At 38.6% G+C, this 24,596-nt stretch overlaps 1 protein-coding gene across 4 annotated transcripts in view; it reads right to left on the bottom strand.

Moving 5' to 3' along the window:
* Nucleotides 1-24,596, bottom strand: part of LOC106084131 (uncharacterized) — a 700,945-nt gene that overhangs the window by 152,731 nt on the left and 523,618 nt on the right. The gene's annotated exons all lie outside the window — the stretch shown is intronic.

Below are 24,596 nucleotides of genomic sequence, written 5' to 3'. Positions count from 1 at the left end.
AGGCTTTAATGGGTCTAAGACCCTAATCGGCAGATGGGTCTATATGGGTGTTATAGTCCAAAATAGCTCATCATCGAACTTAACCTGCCAAAGGACAAAGAAAGAATTCGTGCAAAGTTTTAGCTCAATATCACAATTTCTAAGACTGTAGCGGGATTTCAAAAGACAGATGGACGGACATGGCTAAATCGTCTTAGATTTTCACGACGTTCAAAAATTTATATTCTTTTTAGGGTCGGAAATGGATAATTCGATGTGATGCAAAACGAATGGCACAATGAATACTCCCCCATCTTTCGATGGTGGGTATAACAAACCGTTCCCTAATAAAAGGGTACTTAAACCTACCTATGGAAAGGGTGCTAACACAACTAAATCTAGTTTTTCCCAATGGAAAAAGTACTAAAACTTAACTGTGATTATGGAAAGGGTACTAAAACTAGCCTTTTCCTAAGGAAAGGGCACTAAAACTACCCTTTCCTTAAGGAAAGGGTACTAAAACTACCATTCCCCTAAGGAAAGGGTACTAAAACTACCCTTTCCCAAGGGTACTTTACCCACCAGTGCCCTTAAGAAGGGATTTAGTAAATATAGCTTCTCTCACAAAATGGAACTGAAAAAACCTTTCCACAATTGGCGGGTACCTTTCCTTCAGAAAAGGGTAATCAAATTATACTTTCTCTAAGAACAGGGTACAAAAACTACCCCTTCTCTAAGAAAAGGGCACATAAACTACCCTTTGGCTAGGGAAAGAGTACTAAAACTAGCCTTTCTTTTAGGAAAGGGTACTAAAACTAATCTTTTTCTTAGGAAACGGTACCATTTTTTAAGGAAAGAGTACCCTTTTTTAAGGAAAGTGTACCCTTCTTTCGGGAAAGAGTACCCTTCTTTGAGAAAAGGGTACTTAAACTACCCTTTACCCAGAGAAACGGTACTAACACTACCCCTTACCCAAGAAAAAGGTACGAAAACTACTCTTTACCCAAGGAAAGGGTACTAAAACTACCCTTTGGCTAGGGAAATAGTACTAAAACTAATCTTTCTTTTAGGAAAGAGTACTAAAACTAATCTTTTTCTTAGAAAACGGTACCATTTTTTAGGAAAGAGTACCCTTTTTTAAGGAAAGTGTACCCTTTTTTCAGGAAAGAGTACCCTTCTCTGAGAAAAGGGTTCTTAAACTACCCTTTACCCAGAGAAACGGTACTAACACTACCCCTTACCCAAGAAAAAGGCGCGACAACTATTCTTTACCCAAGGAAAGGGTACTAAAACTACCCTTTGGCTAGGGAAATAGTACTAAAACTAATCTTTCTTTTAGGAAAGGTTACTAAAACTAACCTTTTTCTTAGGAAACGTTACCGTTGTTTAAGGAAAGAGTACCCTTTTTTTAAAAAAAGTGTACCCTTTTTTCAGGAAAGAGTACTCTTCTTTGAGAAAAGGGTACTTAAACTACCCTTTACCCAGAGAAACGGTACTAACACTACCCCTTACCCAAGAAAAAGGTACTAAAACTACTCTTTACCCAAGAAAAGGGTACTAAAACTACCCTTTGGCTAGGGAAATAGTACTAAAACTAATCTTTCTTTCAGGAAAGGGTACTAAAACTAATCTTTTTCTTAGGAAACGGTACCATTTTTTTAGGAAAGAGTACCCTTTTTTATGGAAGTGTACCCGTTTTTTAAGAAAAGAGTACCCTTCTTTGAGAAAAGGGTACTTAAACTACCCTTTACCCAGAGAAACGGTACTAACACTACCCCTTACCCAAGGATAAGGTACTAAAACTACCATTTACCACATAATAGGGTACTAAAACTACCTTTTGCCCAAAGAAAGGGTGCTAAAACTACCCTTTACCCAAGGAGAGGGTACTTAACTATCCTTTATTTCAGGAAAGGGTACTAAAATTACACTTACATAACATAAACTACTCTTGTGGCTAAGAAAGAGTACTAAAAAGTATCTTTCTTTCACGAAAGAGTACAAAAACTACCCTTTTCCCAAAGAAAGCGTACTAAAACTACCCTCTACCCAAGTAAAGTGTTCTAAAACAACCTTTACCCAAGGAAATGGTACTAAAACTACCCCATACCCAAGAAAAGTGTACTAAAACTTCCTTTTACCCAAGGAGAGGGTACTTAACTATTCTTTATTTCAGGAAAGGGTACTAAAATTACACTTACATAACATAAACTACCCTTGTGGCTAAGAAAGAGTACTAAAACTTATCTTTCTTTCACGAAAGAGTACTAAAACTACCCTTTTCCTAAAGAAATGGTACTAAAACTACCCTCTATCCAAGGAAAGAGTTCTAAAACAACCCCGTACCCAAGGAAATGGTACTAAAACTACCCCATACCCAAGAAAAGTGTACTAAAACTTTCTTTTACCCAAGGAGAGGGTACTTAACTATCCTTTACTTCAGGAAAGGGTACTAAAATTGCACTTACATAACATAAACTACTTTTGTGGCTAAGAAAGAGTACTAAAACTTATCTTTCTTTCACGAAAGAGTACTTAAACTATCCTTTTCCTAAAGAAAGGGTACTAAAACTACACTCTACCCAAGGAAAGAGTTCTAAAACAACCCGTACCCAAAGAAATGGTACTAAAACTACCCCATACCCAAGAAAAGTGTACTAAAACTTCCCTTTACCCAAGGAGAGGGTACTTAACTATCCTTTATTTCAGGAAAGTGTACTAAAATTACACTTACATAACATAAACTACCCTTGTGGCTAAGAAAGAGTACTAAAACTTATCTTTCTTTCACGAAAGAGTACTAAAACTACCCTTTTCCTAAAGAAAGGGTACTAAAACTACCCTTTTCCTAAAGAAAGGGTACTAAAACTACCCTCTACCCAAGGAAAGAGTTCTAAAACAACCCCGTACCCAAGGAAATGGTACTAAAACTACCCCATACCCAAAAAAAGTGTACTAAAACTTCCTTTTACCCAAGGAGAGGGTACTTAACTATCCTTAATTTCAGGAAAGGATACTAAAATTGCACTTACATAACATAAACTACTCTTGTGGTTAAGAAAGAGTACTAAAACTTATCTTTTTTCACGAAAGAGTACTAAAACCTATCTTTCTTTCACGAAAGAGTACTAAAACTACCCTTTTCCTAAAGAAAAGATACTAAAAATACCCTCTACCCAAGGAAAGGATTCTAAAACTACTTTACCCAAGTAAAGAGTTCTAAAACTACCCCACACCCAAGGAAAGTGTACTAAAACTACCATTTACCACATAAAAGGGTACTTACTTTACCTAAGGAAAGGATTCTAAAAATACCCTTTGTCCAAGGAAACGGTGTTAAAACTACTCTTAACCCAAGGAAACGATCCTAAAACTATCACTTAAAAAAGGAAAGAACTCTAAAACTACCCTTTACCCAAGGAAAGGGTACTAAAAATACCCTTTACCCTAGGAAAGGGTGCTAAAACTATTCTAACTAAAACTACCTTTTACCCAAAGGAAGGGTACTAAAACTACCCTTTACCCAAGAGAAGGGTACTAAAAAACCCCTTTACCCAAGGAAAGGGTGCTAAAACTTCTCTTTACCCAAGGAAACGGTCCTAAAACTATCATTAAAAAAGGAAAGAATACCCAAAGTACCCTTTAGCCATGGAAATGGTACTAAAAATACCCTTTACCCATGGAAATGGTACTAAAAATACCCTTTACCCAAGTAAAGGGTGCTAAAACTACTCCTCACCCAAGGAAACGATCCTAAACCTATCCCTTAAAAAGGGAAGGAATACTAAAAGTTCCCTTTACCCATGGGAGTGGAACAAAAACTACCTTTTATCTGACGACCCTTTTCATAACCATTTGAAATTCTACATATGTGGTGATGAGCATTAGCATCACTACTCATAGCAAATTGCTGTTTTGCCTACTTTTGCCAAATTTTTTCCATTTAACAACTTTAAGCAGGTGTAGCTTTTAAACAAATCCAGTCAGCAACCTAGTAACCAATCCAGTAACCAATCCAGTCGCCCCTCAACTTATGGCCAAGAGACTGCTTATTTACTTTCTTAACTAAATCAGCATACATACTTTAATACTTTTAAGCCACAGGTGTCTCATATTTCCTTAAACTCTATACATTTTTCCAGCTTTTTAACAAAAAGTTAAAATTATACCACATCAAAGTTTAGATAATTGAATTATGAAGATTTAGGCCAATGCTAATATTTCTTAAAGGATATTTTATGCAAATTTGTCTGTTTTTAAATTACACAAAGAAGAGCAGAGAAACAACTTTTTAAGCCAAATTAAATTCAAATTTGTTTAGACTACGACAACAACAAGGCTTAGCTTCATATGATGGACGTCATTTACAAAAATGTTAGAATCATTTTTGGTTCAGCCCAATCATTTTTTAAACAGCTTTCCAGCTTTTTCTTTACTTTTTTGTTGTTTGTCTACCCGCCCCTCCCCCCCCACCTCTGGTGAACAAAAATACTTGAGAAAAAAAAACTTGTTTACCAAAATAAATACCAACAAATGTGAAGAGGGAGGGAGGACTAAGCAAATAAACTTAAATCTTAATTAAAAAGTGAAATTACCAAAATCTCCCAAGAAATGAAGAATTTCTTCGTATTATGTTGAGGTTTAAAATGTTATGGCACCTTGGTGCTGCGGTTTTCCCCCTGCAGTATAAAGACCTTACTTTGCTTTGCTCCTTCTGCTTTGCTGTTGTTTGGTTTGCTACAAGCAGAAAAGCATGAAAGGCCAGAATATCATAACACAAACTCCCCTGCCCTTACTTACGAAGCAGGGAAACCTATACCAACCAACAACCAACCAAACAAGCAACCTACTTAAAACCCAACCAAAAATCCACTTAAGGATTTTGGCGCATAAAAATATGCTACGAAAATTCATAGCATCTGACAGGAGATGATGTGTAAACCAAATTTTCTTCATTTTTTGCAACAGTTTTTCGCTGTCTATCTTCTTCGTTCTTCATTCTGCTCCTTCGATCCTTAAGCTTAATGTACTTACAAGCCGGAAGCTATATATCATCGTCTTATGGTAAACACAAGCAATAGGGAAAAAATTGAAGCTAAAAATTACTTTAGTGCCAAATCGTGGAGTAACGAAAACCTTTGCTTTTGGGTGTACAGAGTGAGAAGCATAGTTGAACTGAATATGGCAGCCAGGTTAATGGTCATGCCTTTTTAATCTCTTGAGAAGGCCACAAGCTGGGAAAGCTTCTTAGCAAGGTGAAGTAAGATTTCAGCGAAACATTTTTTGAATTTTTGTGGTCACTTTACAAGGTATGACAACATTTCGCAGAATGCTTCTTAGGGGGAGGGAGGAACTTTTAAGAAAGGTGGAAATTTCATATCAAAACTGTAAGCAAGAATTCAGTGTGATAGAAAATCATTCAAAAACAAAGTTTGAAGTTTTTTTTACTAACCCAAATCGCTTTATGATATGGGAAGCTTAAAGAGATTACTAGCCCAAAACTTTTAGATTTTTTGAAAAATAAAGGCAAAAATCTTAAAAATAGGTTAAAAGCAGTTTCATTTTTATAAGCTTTTGGAAACCTGCTTACAGTTTATAAACCACAAAAGTTATTTCCTAAACTGTTTACAAGGACTGATGGAAAACTAATCTGCTGTTAAAGTAAAGTTTGGAGTCCCCATTAGCTAAAACACGAGTCCACGCTCTTATTCTTTACAAACTGAAAACTGTTTCTAAGAACAGACGGAAGGACATCTTCTCTATAAAAGAGACTTGTGATTGACTGATTGATGAGTGATCACTGCCCAGCCCAAACGGCTGAAGCTAGAATCATTAAGTTTTGCACAAATGTTGGTCTTGGGTCGTAGGCGCAAGATAAGGCGGGATTTAGTGATATTCGTATGATAGAGGACTAAAAAGTATCAAAAAAGTTAGAAATGTTGAAGAATTTGCCCAGTGCTGGAAAATAGGGTAGAATTGATCCAAAAAACAAGTAAAAAGGCATTGAGTTTGGCAGGGCCGAACTTTGGATACCCACCACCTCGGGTATGTATGAGAACCCCCCTTTTGTCACAATCCAATGAAAATTTTATAACTTATGCACCCAAGAACAGACTATTGGTCTCTTTGGCAGATATATCCAATTATAAACTGATCTGAACCATATTAAAGTCGGATATCGTGAGGCTCAGAAAAAGTCACTGTTTCAAATTTCACCAAAATCGGATGAAAAATAAAGTTTTTATGGCCTGGCAGCTATATCTAAATATTGTCTGATCAGATCCATATTTGGGTCAGATATCGGGAGGTCCAGAACTACTCTTTTTTTCAAATTTCAGCTTAATCGGTTAAAAAATAAAGCTTTTATGGGCTTTAGACCCTTTATCGGCAGATCGGTCTATATGACAGCTATATCTAAAAATAGAGCGATCTGTAACATATTTGGGTCAGATGTTGGGAGGCTTAGAACTGCGCACTATTCCAAATTTTAGCGAAATCGGTTAAAGAATAAAGCTTTTAAGGGCTTCAGACCCTTTATCGGGAGATCGGTCTACATGGCAGCTATATCTAAATATAGTCCGATCAAAACCATATATAGGTCAGATGTAGGGAGGCCTGAAGCTACTCACTGTTTGAAATTTCAGCTTAATCGGATAAAGAATAAAACTTTTACGGGCTTCAGACCCTTTATCGGGAGATCGGTCTATATGGCAGCTATATCTACAAATAGTGCGATCTGTAACATATTTGGGTCGGATGTTGGGAGACTTAGAACTGCGCACTATTCCAAATTTTAGCGAATTCGGATGAAAAATAAAGCTTTTATGGCCTTCAGACCCTTTATCGGGAGATCGGTCTATATGACAGCTATATCTAAATATAGTCCGATCTGAACCATATTTAGGTGACATATCGGGAGTCTTAAAATAGCATATTGTTTTAAATTTCAGCTAAATCGGATAATAAATAAAGCTTTTATGGCCTATAGACCCTTTATCGGGAGATCGGTCAATATGGCAGCTATATCTAAATATAGTCCTATCTAACCCATATTTGGGTCAGATAACGGGAGCCTTAAAATCACTCACTGTTTCAAAGTTCAGCGAAATCGGTTAAATAATAAAGCTTTTAAGGGCTTCAGACCCTTTATCGGGAGATCGGTCTATATGGCAGCTGTATCTAAATATAGTCCGATCTGACCCATATTTGGGTCAGATGTCGGGAGGCCTAGACCTACTCACTGTTTCAAATTTCAGCTAAATTGGTTAAGGAATAAAGCTTTTATGGGCTTCAGACCCTTTATCGGGAGATCGGTCTATATCGCACCTATATCTAAATATAGTCCGATCTGAACCATATTTGGGTTCTACGTTGGGAGACATAAAACTACTCACTGTTTTAAATTTCAGCAAAATCGGATAAAAATTAAGCATTTATGGATTTTTGACCTTTTATCGGTAGATTGGTCTATATAGCATCTATATCCAAATATAGCCTGATTAGGCCCGTTCAAGAACTTAGCCGGCGTGCATCAAAAAGACGTATCTGTGACAAATTTCAGCTCAATATTTCAATTTTTGAACGCTGTAGAGTGATTACGGACAGACACACGGACGGACAGACACACGGACATCATTAAATCGTTTTAGAGTTTAACGACGATCCGAAATGTATATACTTGTAGGGTCGGGAACCGATATTTCGATGTGTTGCAAACGGAATGCCTAAATGAATATACCCCCTATCCTATGGTGGTGGGTATAAAAATGAAATTGTTGCGCTACTGGTGAAAAGAGGCTACTACATTTTTTTGATATCCGAAGGGGGAGCGGACCCTCCCCCTTACGTCAATTTCCGAAAACGCCAGATATCGGAGATAGGTGCACCGATTTAAGCGAAATTTTGTATGCCACCTTGCAAATTGCAAATTTTGAACATTCCACTAAGGAACAGGAGGCCACCGTAGCGCAGAGGTTAACATGTCCACCTATGCGGCTGAACGAGTGGCGCGACCATCAGAAAAACTTTTCAGCGTTGGTTTGCCACCTTGCAAATTGCAAATTTTGCCCACGAACATTCCACTAAGGACCAAAAGCCCACCGTTGCGCAGAGGTTAACATGTCCGCCTATGCGGCTGAACGCGTGCGAGACAATCAGAAAAACCCTCCTAATGCTGGCAACATTTGTGAGGTACTATGCCATGTAAAACTTCTCTCCAAAGAGGTGTCGGCACGCCGTTTGGACTCGGCTATAAAAAGGAGGTCCCTTATCATTGAGCTTAAACTTGAATCGGACGGCACTCATTGATATGTGAGAAGTTTGCCTCCTGTATGCCACCTTATGGTATCCCAAAATTACGAAATAGGTATAAAGTTGTTGGATCAAATAACCTGGAGGGGACGTCCCCACCCCAAAACCCACCCGAACGGGCATGTTTACCGATTGGAACAATATGGGTATCAAACGAAAGGTACTTAAGAGTAGAGTGCGAACTTGGTATACAAATTTCACTCTAAGTGTTGGGAGGAGTCCCCCTCCCCCCCCCAAAAAAACCCCCTAACAGAACACTTTCACCGTCTTGGGCAATATGGGTATCAAATGAAAGGTATTTAAAAGTAGAGTACAAATATGACATAAAAATTGATTCCTTGATGTCTGAGGGGCCTTCCAACCCCCCAAAACCCCCCAGCAGGACATATTTACCGATTTGGACAATATGGGACTCAAATGAAAGGTATTTGGGAGTTAAATACGAATATGGTATTTAAATTTGGGTTCAAGTACCTAGGGCGGCCCCTAGGCCCCGCCAGGCCCAAAATCAAAAGTGCACCGATCGGAAAAATATTTGACTCAAATGATAGGTATTTGGGAGTAGAATATGAATATGATATTTCAAATTGGGTCCAACTATCATTGGAGTCGTCCCAAGCCCAAAACCTCCTCAAAAGTACCGCCAAAAATCAAAGTGGACCAATCGGGACAATATAGGACTCAATTGAAAGGCTTTTGGAAGTAGAATACAAATATGGAGTCAAAAATTGGATCCAAATACAAAATAGCTAGGGCGTCCCCCATGAGTACCGCTCAAAATTAAAACTGAACCGATCGGAACAATATAGGATCGCAATGAAAGGTGTTCGGGAGTAGAGTAAGACAATGATATTAAAAATTGGATTCAAGTATCTAGGGAGCCGTCCCAACCCCGTCCCAACCCCGTCCCAACCCCGTCCCGTAAACCTCTTTAAAAATCAAATTGGACCGATCGGGACAATATGGGACTCTAATAAAAGGTATTCGGGAGCAGAATACTAATATGATGTTCAAAATCCAAGTATCTAGGGCACCACCCCAAGCCCAAAACCGCATTAAAAGTACCGCCCAATATCAAATGTGGACCGAACGGTACCATATGGGATCCCAATGAAAGTTATTCGATAATATGATTATCGAATATTAAAAATTGGGTGTAATTACCACGGGGGCACCCCAAAACCCTCCCAATTGGGTATATTAGACAATCATGTAAGGTCTATATGAGTAGAGTTCGAATCCAATATTGATATAAGGATTCAAGTATCTTGGTCACGTCCTGTCGTCCTGCCCTTCAGCAGGGCATGCAGATCGCGACAATAAGGGACTTAAATAAATAGTCTTTTGCGTCTTAGCGTCAATGGGTTCCACCCTCTCCTCCCAATAAAAACAACATCAACACTGTCATGTACGATGACAGAGATTGTAATGTACTTAAATGAAAGGTAGTGTCAGAGGGCAATCACCCTCCTTCCTAAAAGAAATTGAAAAAATTATGTATGAAGGCCCATCAGGATAGAATAGAACAGCAATGAAAGGTCTTTGGTAGTAGAGTACACTTTTTACCCTCAAATTGGAATAGACACAGGAGGACCCGCTTGATCTCATTAAGGGGCTCAAACCCTCCCCCTTACCCAATTTTCAAAAACGCCAAATCTCGGAGTTGGGTGCATCGATTTAAGCGAAATTTTTTGTGTGCCACCTTATGGAAAGCCAAAATTGGTATAAAGTTTTTGGGTCAAATAACCTGGGGGGGACGTCCCCACCCGGACGGGCATGTTTACCGATTGGGACAATATGGGTATCAAATGAAAGGTATTTAAGAGTACAGTACGAAATTAGCATATAATTTTCATCCTTAGTGTTCGGGGGGTCCACCACTCACAAAAAACCCCCCAACAGGACACTTTAATCGTTTTGGGCAATATAGGTATTAAATGAAAGGTACTTAAATGAAGAGTACATAAAGACATAAAAATTGATTCCATGGTGTCTGAGGGGCCTTCCCACCCCCAAAAAAACCCACCACCAGGACATATTTACCAATTGGGACAATATGGGACTCATATGAAAGGTATTTGGGAGTTAAATACGAATTTGGCATTTAAAATTGGGTTCAAGACCCAGGCCGCTCCAGGCCCAATGCACCATCAAAACCAAAACAATGAAGTAGATCTAATATCCAAACCTTAATGGGCGGACACTGACCATGCCAGTATAGGCCTCAGATAAAATAGGAGAGTGAAAGAAGGCGCATCGGAGCGGGCCGTGTGCAGCTAGTTCATTATAAACTGTAAAGTGTTTCAAAAGACAGACTTACGGCACGTGTTGTCTTTATTTTCGACATGTCATAACATCAAAAATTCTTCCATTTGTCAGTGCCTCACACCTAAAGCTTTCTTGTTTGGTTTTTATTTATGAAATTTAAGATATTTTAAACATAATTAATTTGATTGATGGCAAATTTAGCATGTTATAAGCTTGTCATAAAAATGTCACTTGTCTGACATTCATTTCAGTATTTCATCAACCTTTTTTTTTTTGCCTCCTCTCGGTTCATTCTCTGTGCGTAACAAAACATGATATGAGTGCTTTAATTGACATCATGAAACGACAAAAACAGAGAAAAGCAATTTAAATGTCACATTAAGCAGGACATTTCTGCAGATCCTTCTTTCTTTGGAAAAACATTTTGCTTCGGAGAAGGGTCTACTTGCTGAGTTGAAATGAAAAAAGTTTGTGTTTTAAATTGGTGAGATTACTTCGAAGAAATTTTTGATTGTCTTTATTTGTTTCATTTTTGTTTTGTTTTAATTCCTCAGGTCTCAGACATTGAGGAGGAATTTTTAATAAGAAATTTAATGCTGATTGATTGAATGTCTTGTTTTGTTAAATGTCAATTGGGTATTGAATGACAAAAAGAAGGCAAGAAAAAAAAAATAGGATGGAAAAATATAAAGGCAGTTATTATTTTACTTTACTAAGATATGTCCAAATATTTTATGAAAATTTTATTTAATTTTAAAAATGAATAGAGATGGACATTTATCATGTAAATACCCAATATCTTAACACCTATTGGGTATTTATAAGAAATTTACCCAGAAAATTATGGATAAATATGCAATGTGCGGGTTTTTTATTGAATAGATGTCCTTCTTTCAAAAGGAATTAAATTTGAAGTAAATATTGGCTTGCCCAAAAAGTAATTGCGGATTTTTCATATAGTCGGCGTTGACAAATTTGTTCATAGCTTTTGACTCTGTAATTGCATTCTTTCTTCTGTCAGTTATCAGCTGTTACTTTTCGCTTGCTTTAGAAAAAAAGTGTAAAACAAGTAAAAAGGCTTTAAGTTCGGCCGGGCCGAACTTTGGATACCCACCACCTCGGGTATATATGTAAACCACCTTTCATCAAAATTCGGTGAAAATTTCATACCTTATACTCATATACCTCATACCGATCTGAACTATATACGACACGGATGTCGAAAAGCCGAACATAAGTCACTGTGTCAAATTTCAGTGAAATCGGATTATAAATGCGCCTTTTATGGGGCCAAGACTTTAAATCAAGATATCGGTCTACATGGCAGCTATATCCAAATCTGGACCGATTTGGGCCGAGTTGCATAAACATGTCGAAGAGCCTCACACTAAGCACTGTACCAAATTTCGGCGAAATCGGACAATAAATGCCTATTTTATGGGCCCTAAACCTTAAATCCAGAGATCGGTCTATATGGCAGCTATATTCAAGTCTGGACCGATCTGGGCAAAATTGAAGAAGGACGACGAAGAGTCTAACCAAACTCACTGTCTCAAATTTCAGCGACATTGGACAATAAATGTGTCTTTTATGGCCCCAAAACCTAAAACCTAGATATCGGTCTATATGGCAGCTATATCCAAATCTGGACCGATCTGTGCGATATTGCAGAAGTATGTCAAGGGGCTTAACCTAACTCACTGTTCCAAATTTCGGGGACATCGGGCAATAAATGAGCATTTTATGGGCTCAAAACCATAAATCAAGAAATCGGTCTATATGGCAGCTATATCCAAATTTGAACCGATCTGGACCAAATTGAAGAAGTATGTCAAAGGGCCTAACACATCTCACTGTCCCAAATTTCAGCAAAATCGGATAATAAATGTGGCTATTATGGGCCTTACACCATAAATCGGAGGATCGATCTATATGGCAGCTATATCTAAATCTGGACCGATCTGAGCCAAATTAATGAAGGATATCGATGGGCCTAACACATCTCACTGCCCCGAATTTCATCAAAATCGGATAATAAATGTGGCTTTTGTGGGCCTAAGACCTTAAACCGGAGGATCGGTCTATATGGCAGCTATATCCAAATCTGAACCGATCTAAACCAAATTAAGGAAACATTTCAAAGGGCCTAAGACAACTCATTGTCCCAAATTTCAGCGAAATCGGACCATAAATGTGGCTTTTATGGGCCTTAGACCCTAAATCGGAGGATCGGTCTATATGGCAGCTATATCCAAATCTGGACCGATCTGAGCCAAATTGACAAAGGATGTCGAAGGACCTAACACAACTCACTGTCCCAAATTTCAACAAAATCGGATAATAAATGTGGCTTTTATGGGCCTAAGACCCTAAATCGGCGGATCGGTCTATATGGGGGCTATATCAAGATATCTTCGAACTTAACCTGCTTATGGACAAAAAAAAAAAAATCTGTGCAAAATTTCAGCTCAATATCTCTATTTTTAAAGACTGTAGCGTGATTTCAACAGACAGACGGACGGACATGGCCAGATCGTCTTAGATTTTTACGCTGATCAAGAATATATATACTTTATAGGGTCGGAAATGGATATTTCGATATGTTGCAAACGGAATGACAAAATGAATATACCCCCATCCTTCGGTGGTGGGTATAAAAAGTATATTTGATTAAAGTTCATTCTAAGTTTTATTAAAAATGCATTTACTTTCTTTTAAAAAATCCGCAATTTCTTTTTGGGCAACCCAATAATTTTAAAATTCCATCAAAATCTAGTGAGCCTTTTCATCACTGCAAATTCTTCAAACAAACTCGTTTAAAGTTTTGGTACTGTACCTGTAAAAGCATAAATTTGTCCTTTTTCCAGAACCCCTTTTGCTTGGCAAAATTAAATTTGAAACTTAATTTTCTTTCCCCATTTCTTTACCTCCAAACCTGCTCTCTTGAACACATTTTCAATTCGATTTAGTTTGTGTGGCCTATCATCAGTTTTGTATTGCCCATTTATGTGCTGTCGATTGATTGATGGATTTCCTTTTAGCGGAAATTGTTACCAGAGCTTAAGCAAATCGTTGAATTGTGGCCTGATTTCATGCCAATTAAACTTCAATTCGAAATAGCAGCATCTCCAGCCAAAGGCTATCTTTGTCTCTCTGACTCTCTCTCTCTCTTTAGGTCAATTCCTAAGGGCCATTAAGAGGCTTAACATTGCCGCTGGCGTTGACCGCCTCTAACAGAATTTGAAAACAATATCCTGGGCCATTACTGCATCCTTTGGGGTGTTACAAGAAGAGCAACAGCGAAAGAGCAGCAACGATGATTTTTAAATGACCATTATCTAAACGAAAGCGACACATTAAAAATAAAATCGAATTGTTGGCCTTATTTCTATATCCGCAAATCCTGGCCATTTCGCTGATAAGTAATTTAATGTGCGATTTGTTGGCAAATGGTTTGGTGTCTTTGTTTCATACCCTCCATATCAGGAGGGGGCTGGAGAAGGGTTATTAACTTGGTCATTTCATTTGCAACAACTCTTAAAATTCATATAAAAACAGTTGGACAGGAAGACCATCAGATGGACAGGCAGAGAGACAAAATGGTGGACATAACGAAAGAGAGAAGGACGAAAAGAAGAACAACACACAATCGAGCAGATAGACCAACCGAGAGACAAACAAGGGATAAGAAAACTTCCCAAAAGATAAAAAACTACCCATTCCTCAAGGACAGGGTACTAAAACTACCCATTTCCCAAGGAAAGGGTACTAAAAGTACCCATTCCCCACGGAAAGGGTACCAAAACTTCCCATCCCCCCAGGAAATGGTACTAAAACTACCCATTCCCCAAAGAAAGGGTACTAAAACTACCCATTCTCCAAGGAAAGGGAACAAAAACTACCCATTCCCCAGGGAACGGGTACTAAATCTACCCATTCCCCAAAGAAAGGGTACCAAAACTACCCACTCCCCAAGAAAATGGTACTGAAACTACCCATTCCCCAAGGTAAGAGTACTAAAACTACCGATTCCCCAAAGAAAGGGTGCCAAAACTACCCACTCCCCAAGAAAATGGTACTGAAACTACCTATTCCCCAAGAAAAGGGTACTAAAACTACCCATTCCCCAAAGAAAGGGTACTAAAACTACCTATTCCCCAATGAAAGGGTACTACACCTACCCATTCCCCAAGGAAAGGGAACTAAAGCTACCCATTCCCCAAGAAAAGGGTACTAAAACTATCCATTCCTCAAGGAAGCGGTACCAAAACTACCAATTCCCCAAGGAAAGGGTACTAAAACTCGTATTCCTCCAGTAAAGGGTACTGAACTACCCATTCCCCAAGGAAAGGGTACTACAACTATCCATTTCCCAAGAAGAGAGTACAAAAATTAACCATTCTCCAAGAAAATGTACTACAAGTTCTCACTCCCAAAGAAAAGAGAACCAAAACTACCCATTCCCCAAGGAAAGGGTACTAAAACTACCCATTCTTCATGGAAAAGGTACTAAATCTACCCATTCCTCATGGAAAGGGTACTAAATCTACCCATTCCCCAAAAATCGGATGAGTAAACTACCCATTCTCCAAGGAAAGGGTACTAAATCTACCCATTCGCCAAAAATAGGATACCAAAACTACCTATTCCAAGGAAAGGGTACTAAAACTACCCATTCCACAAGGACAGGGTACCAAAACTACAAATTCCCCAAGGAAAGGGCACTAAAACTACCCATTCCCCCAGGAAAGGGTACTAAAATCACCCATTTCCCAAGGAAAGGGTAGTAAAACTACCCATTCCACAAGGACAGCGTACTAAAACTACCCATTCCACAAGGAAAGAGTAAGAAAACTACCCAGTCCCAAAGGATGTGGTACTAAAACCACCCCTTCCCCAAGGAAAGGGTACTAAAATTACCTATTACTAAATCTACCCATTCCCCAAAAATCGGGTGAGAAAACTACCCATTCTCCAAGGAAAGGGTACTAAATCTACCCATTCCCCAAAGGTAGGATACCAAAACTACCCATTCCAAGGAAAGGGTACTCTAACTACCCGTTCCACAAAGACTGGGTGCCAAAACTACAAATTCCCCAAGGAAAGGGTACTAAAATTCCCCATTCCCCCAGGAAAGGGTAGTAAAACTACCCATTCCACAAGGACAGGGTACTAAAACTACCCATTCCACAAGGAAAGAGTAAGAAAACTACCCAGTCCCAAAGGATATGGTACTAAAACCACCCCTTCCCCAAGGAAAGGGTACTAAAATTACCTATTACCCAAGGAGGGTACTAAAACTACCCATTCCCCAAGGAAATAGAACTAAAAATTCCCATTCCCCTAGGAAAAAGTACTAAAACCACCCATTCCTAAGCAAAGAGTACTAAAATTACCCATTCCCTAAGGAAAGGGAAAGAAACTACCCATTTCCCAAAAAGATGGTACCAAAACTACCTGTTCCCCAAGGAATCAGAACTAAGATCAGCCATTTCCCTTGAAAAGGGTGCTGAAACTACCCATTCCTCAAGGAAAAGAACTAAGACCTCCCATTCCCCAAGAAAAAAAAAATACTAAAACAACCAATTCACAAGCAAAAAGTACTAAATTTTCCCATTCCTTAAGGAAAGGGTACTAAAACTACCCATTTCCCAAGGAAAGGGTCCTAAAACTAACCACTCTCCAAGGAAAAGAATCTAAAACTACTCATTCTCCACGAGAAGGGTACTAAAACCACCCCTTCCACAAGAAAAGGGTATTAAAATTACCTATTACCCAAGACGAGGGTACCAAAACTACCCATTCCCCAAGGAAAGGGTACTAAGACTACCCATTTCCCACGGAAAAAATACTAAGTCTACACATTCCCTAAAAAAAGGATACTAAATATACCCCTTCCCCAAGGAAAGGGTACTAAAATTACCTTTTCCCCAAAGAAACGGTACTAAAACTACCCCTATTACAAGGAAAGGTTAATAAAACTACCCTTTGCCCAAGGAAAGGGTACCAAAACTACCCTTTGCCCAAGGAAAGGGTACTAAAACTACTCATTCCCCAAGGAAATTGTACTAAAACTACTTATTCCCCAAGGAAAGTGTACTAAACCAACATATTTCCCAAAGAAAGAATACTTATACCACTCATTCCCCTCGGAAAGGGTACTAAATCTACCCATTGCCCATGGAAACGGTGCTAAAACTACCCATTTACCTAGAAAAGGGTAATAAAACTACCCATTTACTTAGAAAAGGGTACTAAAACTACTCAATCCTCCAGGAAAGGGTACTAAAACTACACAATCCTCAAGGAAAGCGTACTAAAACTACCCATTCCTTAAGGGAAGAGTACTAAAACTGTCCCTTTCCCCAAGAAAAGGGTACTAAAATTACTCATTCCCCATGGAATGTGTACAAAAAGTACCCACTCCTCAAGAAAATTGTACTAAACGTTCCCATTCCCCAAGCAAAGGACACTTAGACTAACTATTTCCCTAGGAGTGTATACTTATACTACCCATTTTCCAAGGAAAGGGTACTAAAGCTACCCATTTCCTAAGGAGAGGATACTGAAACTTCTGATTCCCGAGGGAAAGGTACTAAAACTATCCGCTCCCCAAGGAAAGGGTATTAAAACTTTTTGTTCCCAAAGGAGAGGGTACTGAAACTGCACATTACCCAAGGTAAGGTTACTACAACTACCCATTCTACAAGGAAAGAATATAAACTACCAATTTTTTAAGGAGTGAGCACTAAAATTCTCATTTCCGAGGGAACGGTACTGAAACTACCCCCTCCCCAAGGAATGGGTACTATACTCACTATCCACTTGCCAATGAAAGGGTACTAAAACTGCCCATTCCCCAAGGAGAGGATAATAAACCTACCCACACCCCAAGGAAAGGATACTATAACTACCCACTCGCCAATGAATGGGTACTAAAACTGTCCACTCCCCAGGGAGAGGGTACTAAAACTGCCCATTCCCCTAGAACAGGGTACAAAGACTACCCTTTCCCCAAGGAAATGGTGCATAAACTACTCATTCCCCCAGGGGGTACACTCTTTTGTCCATAAGAGCTATAGAAAGACTCCTGCCCTAGTATCCAAGTTTTTCTTGAACAGTTTCGTATTGGTAGGTGATCCAACGGAGGGCAGAGTTCGGACAGGGCAAGCTTTCCTTTGGAAAACTTAGTTGTCGCCCATGCAAGTTTAACGTAAAGATTGTCCTCTCACTCACTGATAATCACGCCATAGTCTTGAAAAACGCATATATTCAGCTGAAACTTTGCAACGAATCCTTTTTTTGTCCATAGGCAGGTTAAATTCAAAGATGTGCTATAACGGGCCCTCATATAGACCTTCTTTTGATATAGGGTCTTAAGCACATAAAAACCGCATTTATTGCCCGATTTCGTTGAAATTTGTTACAGTCGGTTATGTTAGGCCCCTCAACATCCATGCCGTACATGGTCTAGATCAGTCTATATTTGGATGTAGCTGTCATATAGAATGAACTCCCGCTTTACGGTCTTGCACTGAAGATATGGTCCATTTACTACCCGATTTTGCTGAACATTGGAATAGTGAGTTGTTCTGGACCACCTTGAAAGCCAAGCTGAGTTTGGCTCAGATCGCACCATATTTCAAAATAGCTGTCACAGTTCATAAATGGTGTATTTTTTTGTCGAAATTTCGGTCCAGCCAACTTTAAAGCCTCTTTACTAATTTTTTTAAGAGTTTTTGTTAAAAAAAACTATTTAATGTAGAATCTCAAAATGTCACCATTGCCCAACTTTAATCTTTATTTGTGTGTGTGTTTTTTTTTTTAACTGCAACAACATATTTTCCGGTGAATGGCAATATAGTTCTTGCTGTCTTGTTCCCTTTTTGTGTCTCTTGCATTCGTATAAGTGTCCTTATGTTTCCGCTTCCGGCCAGCCTCCCATTGCCAAAGGACCTCCTCGTTTTTGTTACCAACAATTTCATGCTTTAATGGTCTTTCGATTCGCTCCTTTTTCCTGCCATTAAAACGGAAATGAAGAAAGAAAGGTCGCTTAAAGCAAACGAAAAGCCAAACAAAACAGAACAACACAAACCAAGGGAGCAAGTGAAAAGTTCACTGCTGTGAACCATGGCCGGCAGAGTAAAACTAGAGGAACTGGAAACGAAAAATGTTTAAAAGAGAAACTTCATTGTTTTGCCTTAGTTTGGGTCCTTTGAAAACAGCTTGCTAATGTTGTTCTGCAGTTGTTTGTTGTTACTTTTTTACAGCTACAGCTACAGCCACTGCTGGAACATGTTGCTCTTTGTAAAGTTGCCATAAAATTAGTTTGAAATCCTTTGGTTTTCATATGCCAGCGAGCAAGCAAGCAAGCAAACTCTCAACCCACATTTTTCTCTGCTACATATAGTCGGAAAGTTTTTAATCTAAAACATTGAAAACAATGAAGAAAACTATGATGACTGACTGCTACTAGAAATCGTTGCAAGCCATGATGAAAACTATTTCCAATTGTCTTCTTTTAGTACATGGGGAAGAGGGATATGGGAAAGCTGAGTTCCGCTTGGCCACATGACATTATGAGAGTTTCAACTAGTTTCAGCTACAGTTTAGTTTATTTCACAGCTAGGAAAGGAAGCAAAGGAAACGATCACCAGAATAGATTTTCCATGATGAAACTTGGAGCAAAGTTTTATTCAAAGAGTTGGAATAGTTGTAGAGCTTAAAGGGGATTGCATTCAATCATGGGTAAATTTAGAAAATATTGGTGAAATAAATGAGATATAGAGATAAAAATATTTCTAATTTTTATATATGAAACGATATAGGAAGAGGGGACACATTTGAAGGAGGGGGATTACATTGAAAAAATACGATTTTATTTGTTTCTGTGGAGAGGGAAGTTTTAGTATTTTTTTGCACATGGAAAGTGTAGATTTTGTTACCTGTCTTTAGGAAAATGTTAGTCTTAGCCTTGGAAGCCTTGATTAGGGAAGTATTGGTACCATTTCCTTAGGGAATGTTGTTTAAGAAGTCTTTGCTCAGAGATAGGGTAGTTTCAGGCCTTGTTTCTTCGTGAAAGGATATTTAAATACCATCTCCTTCAAAAAGGTTAGTTTTAGTACACTTTCCTTGGAAAAAGGTTGGATACTAAAGAAAAAGTAGTCTTAGTACCCTTCGTTAGAGAAAGGGAACTTATAGTACCCCTTTTTATGCAAGATATAGCCAAAGTACCCTTTCCTTTGGGAAAGGGTAGTTTTAGTACCCTTTCCTTTGGGAAAGGCTAGTTTTAGTACCCTTTCCTAAGGGCAAGGGCAATTTTAGTACCCCTAGGTTAAGTACCCCTTCCTTAGGGAAAGGGTAGTGTGAGTACCATTTCATTTGTAAAAGGGTTGTAAATAAAACAACCCTTTCCTTGGGGTAAGGGTTGTTTTATTACCATTTCCTTAGGGAAAGGGTAGTTTTAGTACTCTTTCCTTAGGGAAAGGGTATTTTTAGTACTCTTTCCTTAGGGAAAGGGTATTTTTAGTACCCTTTCAGAGATAGTTTAAGTACCCCTTCCTTAGGGAAAGGGTATTTTTAAGTACCCTTTCAGATATAGTTTAAGTACCCTTTCCTTAGGGAAAGGGTAGCTTGAGTACCCTTTACTTAGGGAAAGGATAATTTTGATACCCTTTACCTAAGGAAAGGTAAAATTAGTACCTCTTTCTAAGGGAATGGTTTGTTTAATTACCCTTTCTTTAGGGAAAGTGTAGTTTTAGTACCCTTTCTTAAGGAAAAGGGTAGTTTTAGTATGCTCTCCTTAGGGAAAGGGTAGTTTCAGTACGCTTTCCTTAGGATAAGGGTTGTTTAAGTACCCTTTTCATAGGGAAAGAGTAGTTTTAGTACACTTTATTTATGGCAATGACAGTTTTAGTACCCATAGGTTAAGTACCTGTTCCTTAGAAAAAGGGTAGCTGTATTAAATTTCCTTAGGGAAAGCGTATTTCTAGTACCCTATTCTCAAGAAAGGTCAGTTAAAGTACCCTTTGCAAAAGAAAATGGTAGTTTTAGTACACTTTCTTTAGGGCAAGGGCAGTTTTAGTACCCCTAGGTTAAGAATCCCTTCCTTAGGAAAAGGGTAGTGTGATTACCCATTCATTAGGAAAAGGGTAGCTTTAGTACATTTCCTTAGGGAAAGTGTAGTTTTAGTACCCTTTTCTCAGGGAGAGGTCAGTTTAAGCACCCATTGAAAAGGAAATGGTAGTTTTGGTACCCCTTCCTTAAGAAAAGGGTAGTTTTAGTACTCTTTACTAAGGAAAGTATGGTTTTGGTACGCTTTCCTTTGGGGAAAGGGTTGTTTTAGTACCCCTTCCTTAGGGAAGTGGTAGATTTAGTACCCTTTACTTAGAAAAGGGTAGTTTTGGTACCCTTTATCTAAGTAAAGGTAATTTTAGTACCTTTTCCTAAGGGAAATGTTTGTTTAATTACCCTTTTCTTAGGGAAAGTGTAGTTTTAGTACTGAAACTACCCTTTCTTTAGGGAAAGGGTAGTTTCAGTACCGTTTCCTTGGGGAAAGAATAGTTTTAGTACCCTTTACTTAGGGCAAAGGTAGTTTTGGTACCCTTTACTTAGGGCAGGTAGATTTGGTACCCTTTACTTCCTTAGGGAAAGGGGAGTTTCAGTACCCTTTGCTTAGGGAAAGGGTAGTTTTAGTACCCTTTCCTATGATAAAGGGTAGTTTTGGTACCCTTTCCTTGGAAAAAGGGTAGTTTTAGTACCCTTTCCTATGAGAAAGGGTAGTTTTGGTACCCTTTCCTTGGAAAAAGGGTAGTTGTAGTACCCTTTCCTATGAGAAAGGGTAGTTTTGGTCCTATGAGAAAGGGTAGTTTTGGTTTGGTTTTTCCTTGGAAAAAGGGTAGTTTTAGTACCCTTTCCTATGAGAAAGGGTAGTTTTGGTACCCTTTCCTTGGAAAAAGGTTAGTTTTAGTACCCTTTCCTGTGAGAAAGGGTAGTTTTGGTACCCTTTCCTTGGGGAAAGGGTGGTTTTAGCACCCTTTCCTTAGTTTTAGTACCTTTTCTTTGGGGAAAGGGTAGTTTTAGTACCCCTTTCTTAGGAAGACGGTAGAGTGAGTACCCTTTCCTTAAGGAAAGGGTAGTTTTAGTACTCTTTTCTTAGAGAAAGTGTAGATTTAGTTCCTTGTCCTTAGGTAAAGGTTAGTTTTAGTACACTTTTCTTATAGAATGGGTAGTTTTAATGCCCCTTTCGTAGAAAAAAGTTAGTTTAAGTACCCTTTTCTTGGACAAACGGTGGTTTCGTTAGGTATAGTACCCGTTTCTTAGGGAAAGGGTTGCGTTGTTACCCAATCCTTAGGGAAAGGGCAGCTTTAGTACCCTTTCTTAAGGCAGAGGCAGCTTTTCTTGAGGAAAGGGTTTTTGTACCCTTTCCTTAGAGAAAGGGTAGTTTTTGTAGACTTTCCTTGGGGAATGGGTAGTTTTAGTGTACTTTCCTAAGTGAAAGGGTAGATTGAGGTACCCTTTCTTTAGGAAAAGCGTAGTTTTAGTACCCTTTTCTTTGAGAAAGGGTACTTTTAGTACACGTTGTTTGGGAAAGGTTTTTTTTAGCACACTTATTTTGGAAATGGTAGTTTTAGTACCCTTTACCAAGAGAAAGCATAATTTTAGTACCCTTTCCTTAGGGAAAGGGTAGCTTTAGTACCCTCTACTTATAGAAAGGGTAGTTTTCGTACCTTTTCCTTGGGGAAAGGGTAGTTTTAATACCCTTTCCTTAGTTTTAATACTCTTTCCTTAGAGAAAGGGTTGTTTTGGTACCCTTTCCTTGGAAAAAGGGTAGTTTCAGTACCCGTTCCTTAGGAAGACGGTAGTATGAGTACCCTTTCCTTAAGGAAAGAGTAGTTTTAATTTCCTTTTCTTAGAGAAGTGTAGATTTAGTTAGATTTAGTACCCTCTACTTATAGAAGGGTAGTTTTAGTACCTTCTCCTTGGGGAAAGGGTGGTTTTAGTACCCTTTCCTTAGTTTTGGTAGCTTTTCCTTGGGGAAAGAGAAGTTTCAACATCCTTTCCTTAGGGAAAGGGTAGTTTTAGTACCCTTTCCTTAGAGAAAGGGTAGTTTTGGTACCCTTTACTTGGAAAAAGGGTAGTTTTAGTACCCTTTACTTGGAAAAAGGGTAGTTTTAGTACCCTTTCCTTAGGAAGGTGGTAGTTTTGGTACCCGTTGCTTAGGAAGGTGGTAGTGTGAGTACCCTTTCCTTAAGGAAAGGGTAGTTTTAGTACCCTCATCTTAGAGAAAGTGTAGATTTAGGTCCTTGTACTTAGGAAAAGGTTAGTTTTAGTTCCTTTTCTTATAGAATGGGTAGTTTTAATACCCCTTTCGTAGAAAAAAGTTAGTTTAAGTACCCTTTCCTAGGACAAACGGTGGTTTCGTTAGGTATAGTACCCGTTTCTTAGGGAAAGGGTTGCGTTGTTACCCAATCCTTAGGGAAAGGGCAGCTTTAGTACCCTTTCTTAAGACAGGGGCAGCTTTCCGTAAGGAAATGGTAGTTTTAGTACCCCTCTCTTAGGAAAACTATAGTTTTTGTACCCTTTCCTTAGGGAAAGGGTAGTTTTTGTACACTTTCCATAGTGAAAGGGTAGATTTAGTACCCTTTCTATAGGCAAAGCGTTGTTTTAGTACCCTTTTCTTGGAGAAAGGGAACTTTTAGTACGCGTTTTTTGGGAAAGGTTAATTTTAGCACATTTTTTGGGGTAAGGGTACTTTTAGTACACTTATTTTGGTAAAGGGTAGTTTTAGTACCCTTTTTTTAGGAAAAGTGCAGTTTTAGTAGCCTTTCCTTTGAGAAAGTGTAGTTTTAGTACCCTCTGCTTATAGAAAGGGTAGATTTGGTACCTTTTCCTTGGGGAAAGGGTGGTTTTAGTACCCTTTCCTTAGTTTTGGTACCTTTTCCTTGGGGAAAGGGTAGTTTTAGTACCCTTTCCTAAGGAAGATGGTAGTGTGGGTACCCTTTCCTAAAGGAAAGGGTAGTTTCAGTACCCTAGTACTTGGACAAACGGTGGTTTCGTTAGGTATAGTACCCGTTTCTTAGGGGAAGGGTTACTTTTTTACCCTATCCTTAGGGAAAGGGCAGATTATGTACCCTTTATTAAGGAGGGGGAAGCTTTCCGTAAGGAAAGGGTAGTTTTAGTACCCCTTTCTTAGGGAAGCTGTAGTTTTTGTACCCTTTCCTTAGGGAAAGGGTAGTTTTTGTACATTTTCGTTAGGGAAAGGGTATGTTTAGTGTACTTTCCTAAGTGAAAGGGTAGATTTAGTACCCTTTCTTTAGGCAAAGCGTAGTTTTAGTACCCTTTTCTTAGAGAAAGGGTACTTTTAGTACACGTTTTTTGGGAAAGGTTACTTTTAGCACATTTTTTTTGGGGAAAGGGTACTTTTAGTACACATCTTTTGGAAAGGGTAGTTTTAGTACCCTTTCTTTAGGAAAAGTGCAGTTTTAGTAGCCTTTCCTTTTGGAAAGTGTAGTTTTAGTATCCTCTGGCCAGGCAAATGGTAGTTTTATCAGGCTTTCCTTTGGAAAAGCGAAGTTTAAGTACCCTTTCCTTTGGGAAAACAATTGCTTTAGCACACTTTGCTAAGGGAAAGGGTAGATTTAGAGCCCTTTTCTAAGGGCAATGGTAGTTCCTTAGGGAGAAGGTTTTAGTACTTTCTCCATGGGGAAAGAGCAGTTTTAGTAATTTTGGTAAGCTATTCTTTAAAGTTTTCGATGAGTCTCAAGTTATGGTATTGACATGTTTTTTACTGCTAGGCCGTGAATATCTCAAGCTTTTAGGAAATTTCCGACTAAGTTTGTAGTGTTTTCACTTAATGGGGTAGTATGTATGGGTTGCCCAAAAAGTAATTGCGGATTTTTTAAAAGAAAGTAAATGCATTTTTAATAAAACTTACAATGAACTTTAATCAAATATACTTTTTTTAAACTTTTTTTTCTAAAGCAAGCTAAAAGTAACAGTTGATAACTGACAGAAGAAAGAATGCAATTACAAAGTCA

This window comes from Stomoxys calcitrans, chromosome 4, assembly GCF_963082655.1.
Source record: "Stomoxys calcitrans chromosome 4, idStoCalc2.1, whole genome shotgun sequence".
NCBI classification, from domain to species: Eukaryota; Metazoa; Arthropoda; class Insecta; order Diptera; family Muscidae; genus Stomoxys; species Stomoxys calcitrans.
This window is presented reverse-complemented; position numbering and strand designations above follow the sequence as displayed.